Raw genomic sequence first — 12,345 nt, forward strand, 5'->3', positions numbered from 1 at the left:
GTGGCATCAGCTGTGGATGCTGCGGGCAGGTTCAGAAGCTCAGAAGCAGAACCTGCCAGTTGCATCCACAGTTGACCCACTGCCCTCCTGACATCATAGAAGCTCCTGCCCAGAGCCCTGACCCGGACCCTGCCAATAGCATCAGCTGTGGACCCAGGCAAAAGCTGCTCCCTTGTGGGGCAGGCAGCAGTGTCTCTCCTTGTTTCTCTTCTCTGCCTTCTCACTCCCCCCCTTTCCCTTCAGAACTCAGCTGAAGCTACAGTTCACCAAGAGGCCAGATGCTCAGCTGTGGACTCAGGCATAAAGTACTGCTATGTCTGGTGAGCATCACTATCCACGTCAGCAGCTCCTGCCTGGGTCCACAGCTAACCACTGGGGATCCTGGCAAACTGCAGTTTTGGCCATGCTGTGGAAGGGAAGAGAGAGATAGCGTGAGCAAAGAGGAGTGAGCAAGAGTGCACAAAGAAGAGTGAGCGAGCAACAGAGAAAAAGAGCGAGAGAGACAAAAGATGAATGTGGCCTTCGACAAGTCCCCAAAACTCATTAAGCAGCCCTCCAGCTGAAATGACTGCCCACTCCTGATTTAGTCATATGCCTCTGGAAACATTTTTCTATTTCATTTAGAAAAAGAGTTCTCTAAAACAGAATTGTGAAGGAGTCTGACCAACCAGTCTTTGCTAGTACCTTCTTAAGAGACCTAAGAATATGTGTACAGCCCCAGACATAAGTTCGATTCAAGCAGCTTTTGCTTAGATCCAGATAGCGCACTGCATGAGGAGGCTTACAGTCCCTGCAGACATCATATGAATCAAAGACCATGGGCTAAAGTGTACAATTTAAGAAGCTACAGTTGGTATTCTCATTTTCTCCCTTTCTTTTGAAATTACTACAACCCTATGTCATGCACTTAAGAAGTGTACAAGTTTGAGGGTAGGTCCAGGCATACATTTGAAGCAGTAAAAATTTCCAAAAAACATTGTAGTGCCACAAAAATATAGTGTGAAATGTGTGTACAGCTATTCAAGTGCCCAGTCATCCAGACAGCTGCAGAGCATGTACCAGCAGGTCCTGTAAATGCTGTACTCCTATTGGCACAGAGTCAAGGCCTGCCACTGCTCCTTCAAAGAGCCTTCTCAGCTCCTGTCTGGGATGGTGTACAGTGCCATATTTGGCCACATAGACATGACTGAGACCTGGGTCATATGATCTCCCATTCACCAACCGATTTGGCATAGGTAAATTCATAATGGGAGAGGCAGTGTGGGAGATGTTCTTAGCTATCTGTGGTGATCTACAACTATCAGTGCCAGCACTGCGATTCACCCACCACGTCAATCCTCAAGAAGTTGGCAGTGGGGGGAGGGTCCTGATGCTCCTTCCACTTTGGGGGAGGAGGGGAAGGGGGCTGTAGAGTCTCCCCTTCACCCCAGTAATGGCCTTTGCACATTAGAGCAGTCAGTCAGTCAACTTAGCGCACACAGATCTCTTGGCTGCAACTCCTGTAGGGCTCTGACACTCCCTACGCTTCAGGAGAGGTGCTGAAGTCTCCCTTTCACCCAAACTGTGTTATTTATTTACCACTTGCAAAAACTGAGAGCTGGTTTCTTTGAAGTACCCAGATGTAAGCTTAACCACCCAGGAGTTCCTGCTCTGTCCCTTCTTTGGCTTGTAAATAACACTGGTGATACTAATGTGATGGGAATAGAGAGGGCATGCACTTTTTGCATGGCAGAAGGTGTCTAGCAGGTGGATTCCAACCATGTTCTTTGAGCAAGAACAATTTTATCCTGTTCACAAAGAAAGAAGGGCTGCGCAGGAAGTCCATGTGGCAACCTGTCAGCCTAGCTCTGCCTCCCTGGGGCAATAGTTCGGTGTGACAGACAGATTTCCTGAAGTCATTGGGGGTAGGCATGAGGAGCAAAGCCTTGAGGGAGGCTGGAGGATCCAGCCATGCCCTGTGAAGCTACAGATCGCTGTACATGTAATACACACGGCACTAGAAATTGTCACTCTGCCAACAAGCTGCTGTTGGAAAGCACATTTTAATGTAGAACTGACATTTTTTCCCTCAACAAATCACTTGAACAGTGGTATGCTTGATTTCTGCAGCACTAAAAGGACAAATTTCTAAGTACAAATGTAGTCCCCGGCCATAGCCTGAACTATACCGATTCCAAGACACCACAAGAACATGGAATAACCTGTTGTAAAAGGATTAAAAGGTATATTATACAAGGCTTTGATCTGCCAACCCTGAGAAGAGTGTTGGGGAGAATACGGCATGGAAGCATTTGTAGTTGCTGGAGTCAGGGCCACACCGCCCTGGTTGAGGTTAAGATAGCACAGGGGCGTCCCAGCTTATGCCAATTTAGAACTCTGCTCAGCTATGTCCTTTTCTCATTTTCTGTTTATGCCGGGGAATAGGGAGCAGGCAGATGGCTCAGGCAGATGGCTCAGGAATCAGTGAAGCTGCCTCTGCCACCTTTATGCTAGTGGAATATTTTTGCTGCTTATGTGAACATTTCCACAGGCTCCTCCTGGTTATTGTTATGTGGCATAATAAATGCTTAAGATGACTGCAGAAGCTGGCTGTAAATTTCCTGGGATGGAACCTTTGATTTCTCTTTCTGCTGACAAACACTGGACACAGGCTAAATTAGGGTACCATCTCAACTAAAAAAAACTATTTGTGGATCTTACTATTTAGACTAGCGCAGACAAGCTTTAAATACAAGAAGGCTGAAGATCGGTATTGTAAAGGTCTTATTTGCTTGGAATGCAATCAGTTTGATTTACTCCCCAGACCTCCAAGCATATGTATTTGTACATTATTTTAAGTGGAGCTCTTGTCAGAAAAATACCATATAAAAATAGTGCTGTTTTATCTGCTTTTTGTTTCCAGTCTTATCTATTTCCTTCAATGAAAAAACAGTGTTTTTAGTACTTTTTAATCTTGTTTGTCCTGTAGAACTAATTTAGCTCTGTGACAGTGAACTGGACTCTTTCCTAGCTCACATACCATTAACAGCACTGTTAACTAAGTTCCAAACGCAGACTATTTTTATAGTTGGCAATGTCAGAGTCAGAGAGAATCCAGATGACTTTTCAGATCCCCACTTGTCTTTGCACGGCTGACAGAAAATAAATGTTTTTACTTGTAAAATACCAAAGTGAATCTGGAAAGCACTGAAGCAGCAATAAAGGCAGGATCCCAACATGCCACTGTTCAGTCACTTTTCTGAGCATAACTGCACTTTATATAGATTTTCTCTTTAATTTTTCCTCTTCCTTCCCTTCGCCTACACATTTCCTTTTACTATTTTAAAATCACTCCTACCATCTGTCAACATTGGCTTATGCTATAAACTCCCAAGACACTCTGCTTTGCAGGATCAGGAAAATTATTTTAATTGTGAGATTATTTTCTGATACAGCATATCTATTTCACTTGCCTTACATCCTTTCTTCAACTTCCATTTCATGAATTAAAATACATATAGGGGAAGTTAATTGAAATTTTAAGCCCATAACCCAGACTTAATTAAAACTTCCTATACTTAAACATTTATTGAAATGTTTGCCTCACTAATTCACCTTTTTACAGTTTTTTTAACTTCACTATTTTTGAAAGTTACTACATGAAAATTATTTTAGTTACACATTATGCTAACAAAACTAAAGTTCTCTCTGTTCCCATAGTTCCTTGATTTCATTATGTGAAAAACAAGCTTCTATGCAGACACACACATTCCATCAAAACAACCCATGTATATGTATTTATGTGTTTCATATTATATATATATATATATATATATATATATATATATGTCTGTGTGTGTGTGTGTGTGTGAAAATGTTTTAGAAAGAATGTGTTTATAGTGAAATCCCAACAAAATCCTGCAAAGAAATTCCTAAGATCACAATGAAATAGTGATCAAACCAGGAGGCAAAGGAAGAACCAGTTATTTTCAATTGTGAGGACTAAATCAGCAAGGCTAACAGACAACTCTCTTATGCTACTGCCATATTTTCTTGCATATCTCACATACCTTTCTCCCAAAAAATCAGCCCTGCACGTCTTAACCTGATTTTTCTGCCCAGAATAGAAGTACTCTGCTTTGACTCCTGCTCCAAAACCAACTGTCTGGCATAGCATTTCTATCCAGGCACCTGAGGCAATCAATTGACTTAATGGCTCATTGTTCATCACTTCACAGGTGTTAACAATCATCTCTCCTTTTTAATAGTACTGAAGTTCCACTAATCAAGACAAGCTTTCTTCTGACAGTTTTGCTGTCTGTTACTTCTGGTCTCTCTCCTCCTATTTCACAGCTTTGCAGACTTTTTTTGCTCCTTTCAAAATCACAGATCTACTCTATGAAGACCAGTTTTCAGCAGCAGCTAGGGTTTCAGCATTTGGTTAAGTAGGAAAGGGAATGTGAGAGAGCTGAAGATTAGGCTCTGTCCTTGTTCTGTGCAGCTATAACTCTGGAAAAATCTTTTTTTCTTCCTTCTGCCTTCCCTAATACAAGGTGCTTGGGTCATGTGGTATATGAGAAAACATGGTGTAAGGAACTCCAGAATGACCCCATACCAGTAATTACTTTGAACTTAAAAGATATCATCAAAACCTTTCTCCACTAACTTCAAGGGAATCACAAACTAATTCCCCACTCCAGGAATACTTTACATGCTCCCTAAGATATGGAAAAAAGGAAATCTTGGCACCCGCATCTTAATCAACTGAGGTTCCATCCCTGAAAAACTATCAGGATTCACAGAAACCACCTCAACCTACTACTTACTCAAAGAGCAACTTTCTACAAGACAACAAACTTTCTCAACAATAACTGGAACTATAACAACTTCCCTGAGAAGGCCGTGCTTTTCAATCATGGATGTCACCACCCCTATATATCAACATCCTTCAGCACATGCAATATACTAGTTTACATACCAGTTTTATATACTAGTATATATTCTAGTATACTATATACCAGTAACTACCCACTATACTAACATCCCGCTTGCCTAAAATACTTGGACATGGACTACACTCAGATTTACAATCACAACCTACTGCGCAATTCATCCATTTTATGCTCACCCACAAATTCTACTTTCACCCAACATTTCCTCCAAATCATGGGCACGGCTCTGGACATTAAGATGGCCCTGCAATATCCCAACTTCTTCATAATGCACCTAGAAGAGAGGATTTTAGAAATCTGTACCACTGAACCTGTAAAAAAAGAGACTACAATACTTAACTCCACAAAAGCAGTAATTATCCAAAACACTGTAACAGGGCCTGGTTCTGTTACTATGGGTGTGGAGGAGCCCAAACAGCTCCACACCCTGGAAACATACCCCACACTCACCCTAGACCTGGAGGGACTCAGAGGCTGAGGATCCATGTCTGGGAATGTGGCAAGCCTCCCAGCAAGGAAGCTCACCCAGGTGTGGGAAATGAAGAGGAGTGGCCCATATGAACCAGTAAAGGGAGGTAGGGAAATAAAAGATACTGGAATTAGCCTCTGGGCAGCTGCAGCATAGCACAGAATGCAACTGCTCTGAGCCTGGGGTCAGCAAGGTCAAGCAGTGTGGGGATGGGCTGTGAGCAAGGCTTTGTTCAAAGCCTCTGAAAGATAAGAGGCAATGGGGGAGCGAACTCCAGAGAAAGCCCAGAACGCCAGAGACGTGAAGCCAGCAATAAGTCACTTAGCTCTCTAAGTGGCAGTTTATTTGTTGAACTTTGATTTTTTTTGCATTTCTTACAAGCCCAGGGTGGCCTTGGGGGCTTATAGACTAACTAGGCTGCAACAGAAGCAATGATCCTGAACAGTGGGTCCTTAGCTAAAGTCATCAGTGAAAGTAAAAGTTGTCAGCTCAGGAAGTGTGACCAAACATGCCTAGCTCTGCTCTGCCCAAAAGCTACCTATAACAGCATACACACACCAAGAAAGGTATAATCTACACCAGGGGTGGGTAAAATACGGCCCATGGGTCAGATCTGGCCCGTAAGGCCATTCTATCTGGCCTGCGGGGCCCCTAAAAAGTTTAGAAAATTAATATTTATCTGTCTTTGGTTTCTGTCAAAAATGACAGGAACCAGGGGCAGTAGGACCCAGGGGAAGCCCAGTGGGCTCCCACAAGAGCACAGCCCGCCCAGCCTCGCCCCCCAGCTAGAAGCCCCAGCAGGGACCATGTCATGACTCTGGCACTGGAACCTCAGGTAAAGTGGGGGGCAGGGAAGGAGCCCAGGGAAAAGCAGCCCCTTGCCTGCCCCATGGCCAGTGCTCCCTGCTGCAGCCACTCGCAGCCCGCATGCGGCTGTCCTGAGCAGGCACAGGCAGAAGCAGCCCCAGGTGGGCTGCGAGCGGCTGCAGCATGGGGCGCCGGGCACAGGGTCATTCCTCCCCCGCAAGGGTTCAGCACCACCTTGTAATCCACCCCCGCTGCCAGCCTGGGCCCTGTGCTGGCTCTGGGCTCGCCCGTCAGGGCTGCACATGGCGGGAGCAGCTGCGGCCCCCCTGCTTGCCATGCCAGGCAGCGTTTGCTGCTGCTGTCTGCCCGGAGCTTATGCACTGGGCAGCCCAGATGCGGCGGTGGCAAACGCTGCCCGGCACGGCAAGCAGGGGGGCCGCAGCTGCTGCCACTGTGTGCAGCCCTGACAGGCGAGCTCGGAGCTGGCGCGGGGCCCAGGCTGGCAGCAGGGGCAGGTTACAAGCTGGTGCTGATCGTGGAGGGGAAAAGCGACCCCGCGCCTGCCCCATGGCCGGCACCCCGCACTGCAGCCACTGCAGTCTGCCTGGGGCTGCCTGTGCCTGCTCAGGACAGCCTCACATGGGCTGCGAGCAGCTGCAGCATGGAGCGCCGGCCACGGGGTGGGCGAGGGGCTGCTTTTCCCCACACTCAGCACCAGCTCCTTCCCTGTTGGTGAGCAGGGGGTCAGGGCCGCACGCTGCTCCCCGCCTGTACTGTGGGGCTGGGGGTCCCACTGGCTCTGGCCCTGGGACATTGGTCCCAAGACATTGGGACATTGGTCCCAAGATGGTGACCAGGGGGTGGGGCACCTGTCAAGGGGCAGGGCTACTTATGCAGCCCTTGACAGCTTGCCAAAACTGGGTAAGCAGCTCTCCGTCTGAAATAATTGCCTGCCTCTGATCTACACCCAGGCCCTCTGATATCACTATATCTGCTCTGAAGGGAATACTCTCAACTCCCACATGTCACCAAGCTAAAAATTGCTATTGCCTAGTGAGAGTACTCCAGCAGAGAAATGGACCACTTTTTTTAATGACCTACACAAATGTCCCACATAATACAATGCACAAGGAAAACCTCTGCCAGTCACACAGTCCTTGTTTCACATACCATCCCACACTTATCTATAAGAAAGATAATCAAACAATTACAGCACATAACTGAAGAGGACTACATCTTGAGAGAAATATTCCCTACTTTCTAACCTGGCTTTCAACTCAACTTCCCATCTCACCCACTTCATCACTCCCCATCAGTCAACAAACGCCAAATGGAACAAGGCTCTGCCTAGACAACAAATGCAAAGCCTGCCGACACATCTCTACTATTATCATAATTAACCCACCACACCATGAAAGTACCAGAGTCCATGTATCCTACAAGTCTACTGCAGAATTTGATCCTTCTCATCCACTGTACCAAACTCTTTCATAGAAACAATGAGAGTGAAACTAAACAACTACTATACTCCAGAATAAATTCAGTCAGAAAAATGATAAGGAACAGAAACACCCAATCACCAGTGAGAAAATATTTTACATGGAATAACAGTTCCATCTCTGACCTCACAGTCCTTGTATTCAAGAGAAACAGAGACAATGCTTTCAGAAGATGGGTTTGGGAACAAAAATGTGTAACTTTACCGGGCATTAAAAACCATGAATTAAACAAAGAACAATGGTTTTATGGCTCATTATAGTTTACATGCTCCTTTTACTAACCTCTCTCTATTTCCCTTGAATAGTCTGATTCTTTGACATGGGTGTATTTATTTCAACTGTCTAAGCCTGTAGTTATTTTTGCTCAACTATCTTTGCTCCACATATTTACTGCCCTGTCTTCCCTTCTTTAACTGACTAGTTTCATTTATATCTTCTTCTTCTTCCCTTGCTTGCCCTGCTCATTTATATAGTGGAGTTAAACACAAATCATTGTTTATCAATACTGTAGAAGGGTTGGAATGTTGTTATAGCCAAGATAATTCAAGAGAGATGCAAGAAGCAAGGCGGTCCAATATCATTAAACAAACAGGCTTGAAAAAGGACATTTGTACCTGAAAACTTGTCTAACATCTCACTCAGCTATAAAGCTGCTCCAGTAAAAGATATTGCCAGAAAAACATTGCTTTTTTTTTTTTAACCAGGCATTTAGCTGTGGTTTTATTTGCTCCTTTCCTGAACCCAAGGAAGAGTATTTTGTGCCTGGAAGCACAACTACATAGTTGGTTTAGGAACAGATATTACTAACCAAACTTTCTTCTCACCTGTTTCCTGGACCAGCATGGCTATATAACAACACTACAACCCTGCTATAGCATATCTGCTTGTATATCTAGAAGTTAGTGCCATAACTTCTAAAGCAATACCTTGGTAAAAGCACTGTAATGAACTGCCATGTTAAATACATGTAGACTCAGTATACTTACCATGCCCTGTGCTCAAGTATGATTTGCGGCTCTGGGTAGGTGGCTCAAACTGGAAGCAGCATAACTGCACTTTTTGGAGCCGTGAGCAACCTAATTAGCCCAGGGGTAAGTTAACTGACCCTGTTATTCTGTCATGATAATTAGAGTCCACCTAAAACACAAAACAGATGTGGCTATACTTCTTTTGGTTTAAGAGGCAGCCTGTGCAGAACACCTCAGCATGCCTGAGGGCATTATGGTTGAGCATGCTAACATTACTGTGTAGATACGGTCTCCCATAGTCAAGTGGCCCACTCCTGAGCTAATTAGCCTGCCTGCAGTGCTGTGCCAACTGGACTACACTGCTTCTGGTTCAGCCTGTATGGACAAGCAAAACATGCTTGAGGGAGTCACTGCCAGGCATGTTAAGTTTGCTATATAGGCAGGGACTTATTTATTAGCTTCCATTTAGGCCAAATTCCCTCTGAAGTCAATGGAAACTGTTATTGTGCAATTAGTGGGCCCAACTTGCTCCTTAACAAATCAATGAGTTTAGTCTGATTCTAATGGGAGTCTCTAGTCTAGACTATATCAACATACCTTTCAGTGTCCTCAGGTCAATTTTTGTATTTAATAAAATCCAATTTATACAACAGAAAACAACAAAAGAAACACTTTAAGGAAACAAATGATGGATAAATATGTTAAAGTTTTCATCAGGTATCTTTTTATCCTTTTATATAAAATTGAGAACTACAGAAAACAAAGAGTAAAACTACAGGGTTTCATTTTATATTACAAACATTTTTATTTAGTTACTTTAATCTGCACAAAATTGCAAAAATCATTCTTACAAAATTTCAGCCAAATCCTTGAGAATGTAGATGAAAAAGGGGAACAAAAGGACAATCTGTTTTTTTTTTTAAATTAAACCACGTAGTCTATGCTTCACTAACAAGAGAGTATTTTTGTCCTTATCTTCTGAGTAAAGATCTATTGTGTTTTGAGGCAAAAGGTTTATTTTTGAGGAAATTACTGACTGATTCACTAAGGCCTTGGCTAGCCAAACTTAAATCCTGGAATAATTTACATTGGTTTTGCATACCAATTTAATTTTGTGTACTGATGCTATTGCTAGAAGGCAGAGGAGCCTTTAGCAAATGGCTACTGTGGGATGTACATGGACAGAAACTTATACTGGTGTAACTTACAACAGAGGAGCTTTATGCCAGCTCATTTGGTTGTTGTTCTCCACAGGATGGGGCAAAACTGGTTTAGTTTTATGGGTCTGTGTCAGTTGTCTGCTACTTTATACACCAGCATAAGGCTACTACACCAGCATAAACATCTTACACATCCATGCCCTAATATTGTATGAGCCATAGTGGTCTTAGGAAGTACAAACAATGAATTTTTGGCATTGCGAAAAAAACCCGTCACCCATCACATGGGTATATTTCTTTCTTTTGCTTCTCACTCTGCGTTGATTGTAGTTTCTGTAGCTAGACAGCAGGCTTTGTCAGTCTGAAATCAGGCATAAGGCAGGGCAGAGTGGTACCTTAGAAACTGTTTCAAAGAGGCATAAGCTTTTGTAGATCACAACCTACTTCATCAGAGTAGACTGTTGCCTATGAAAATGTATACCTTCTCAAACAGCTTCTGCTTTGCCACCCTACCCCTCCTATAGTTAGGAAGAGAGGTAGCATGGAATTATCATCTCAAAGTTGAAAGTACTTTCTGTTATTTCACTTTCCTTTTGATCTCAAGCAGAAGGAATCTTCTTGGGTCTCTTCCTCTTCTGGGCTTGATCCTGAGCAAAGGCTCGTCTGAAGATGAAAGTGAGAGATGCATTTCTGGCTACTATTTATTTCCTTTTTCCCCCAATGTTAAAGTTTCTCTCTCTGAAGAGAAACTGAGATGACTTTAGAAGCTTCTTTGTATGTTTTATTTTGTGTTATTAGTTCACTTTGCATCAAGGAGCCATTGAATGCTTTCTCTGGATGTGCTTTTTCTTAATACTTCTATTATTGTAGGACATCATTACCCACTTCAGCATTTCCATGAAGGGTCTTGTGTGCACGTACCAGACAGTATATCTAGTTGCAGCACGATCAGACTGTACTGAAACATGTCACACCAACTCTGTGCACTAATTCCTGAACCAGAAAATTAGTGTTATGCCTTCTATTGCATAAGCATGCTTAGAGGGGCACTTATTCCTATGTGATGAAGAGCACTGTTTGTTAAGCAGAAGTGCTCTAAGGTCTGCAGCAGCTTGAGGAGTCAGTTCAGGATTTTCAGGGAGCATGGGGAAAGCCCGACTGGAACGCTGTAAGCTGCCTGCCCTTGTTTGATGCAGGTGAGGGAAGGTTGGGAGGCAAAGGAGGTTCTTAGCTTCCTTTTGTCTCCACCAAACCACAGGCCAACCACGGACCAAAGTAGTGTCCACTACAGAACAGAGTAGCCATGAGGCTACTCTAGCATATGCTGGATGAAAGAATCTCACAAGGACCCACCAGTCAACCCAGAAAGAGTCCCTGGAGGGGAGCCCCTCTGGCTCTGCATGTGGGCTGTGGGGAGATAGTGGAGAAGAGACAACAGTCAGCTTCATGCCACAAGCAGCCTAGCCTATGACAGGGTGAAACTTGGAGAATTTATGGCTGTCATTTACACTTCTTATTTCTATTCTGTTTTGGGTTTCATGAAAATATAATGCAAAATATAATAATAATAATAATAATATCAAAGAATGAGTTTTCAGTTTTCTTGTTCTCTGTATGCATGTGTGTATGTTTGTCCATATATGTAAAAACTTAAAATATAATTTAATATAAGAAAAGTACACACATGAATTGTACGCATGTATATATGCAAAACCTAAATACCTCAAATGCAGTAAAGTATTTTGCAAGATAAAGACAAGCTGCTATTTTAGTCCTTTTGTTACATAAAAATTACTACAAGGAAGATGCACATATTTACAGCCAAAGAAAAATAAATAATAGTTCTTCTTTTAAAGACAAAATTTTCAAGATGAAATTTCCAATTAATCATGGAACTTTGTTACCTACACCATCATGTGGTATGTGTATAAAACAGATATGGTCTGCATTAAAAACAGGGTTTTCAAAAGTCCCTGCTGGACTAATTTCATTGGACTACAGTCAATAAGAGTTTTACTGCTGATTTCAATGGGAGCCAAGTTAGACCAATGGTGAGTGTTTCTGAAAATTCCACCTTAAGTGGTCATTCATAGTCTCATTCACAATAACTGCAAACAAAACACGACCAATTATACACTTCACATTTTGAGAAGTTAGGCGCTATATAGTTAATTCATTAGCAAAGAGTCATACTACGGCACTCAAACTAGCTCATATAAAGGAAAAACAGAACATTCAATATTTCCCGAGTAGCCCTTGCAGGTTTTGGGAGCCTTCCAAGTACCAAAGACCTTCTAAATATTATTTCCATTATTCTTCCCAACATCAACATCCAACACTGTAGCTGGGAACAGCCATTTCAGTGCTTATGAATACATGTTATGTGAACAGAAAATATGAATAGCAATAATGGTGTCCTGGCATTTTCCAAGTGAGAGAGATAGGCAATTACTTACCTTAATATGAATGCATGGATATTTTGACAAAAGCCAGAAAACTGTTACAAAGAAA

General features: G+C 43.0%; 1 protein-coding gene across 5 annotated transcripts in view; it reads right to left on the reverse strand.

Moving 5' to 3' along the window:
* Positions 1–12,345, reverse strand: part of SNCAIP (synuclein alpha interacting protein) — a 77,318-nt gene that overhangs the window by 17,007 nt on the left and 47,966 nt on the right. The gene's annotated exons all lie outside the window — the stretch shown is intronic.

Source organism: Alligator mississippiensis, chromosome 3, assembly GCF_030867095.1.
Source record: "Alligator mississippiensis isolate rAllMis1 chromosome 3, rAllMis1, whole genome shotgun sequence".
Lineage (NCBI taxonomy): Eukaryota > Metazoa > Chordata > Crocodylia > Alligatoridae > Alligator > Alligator mississippiensis.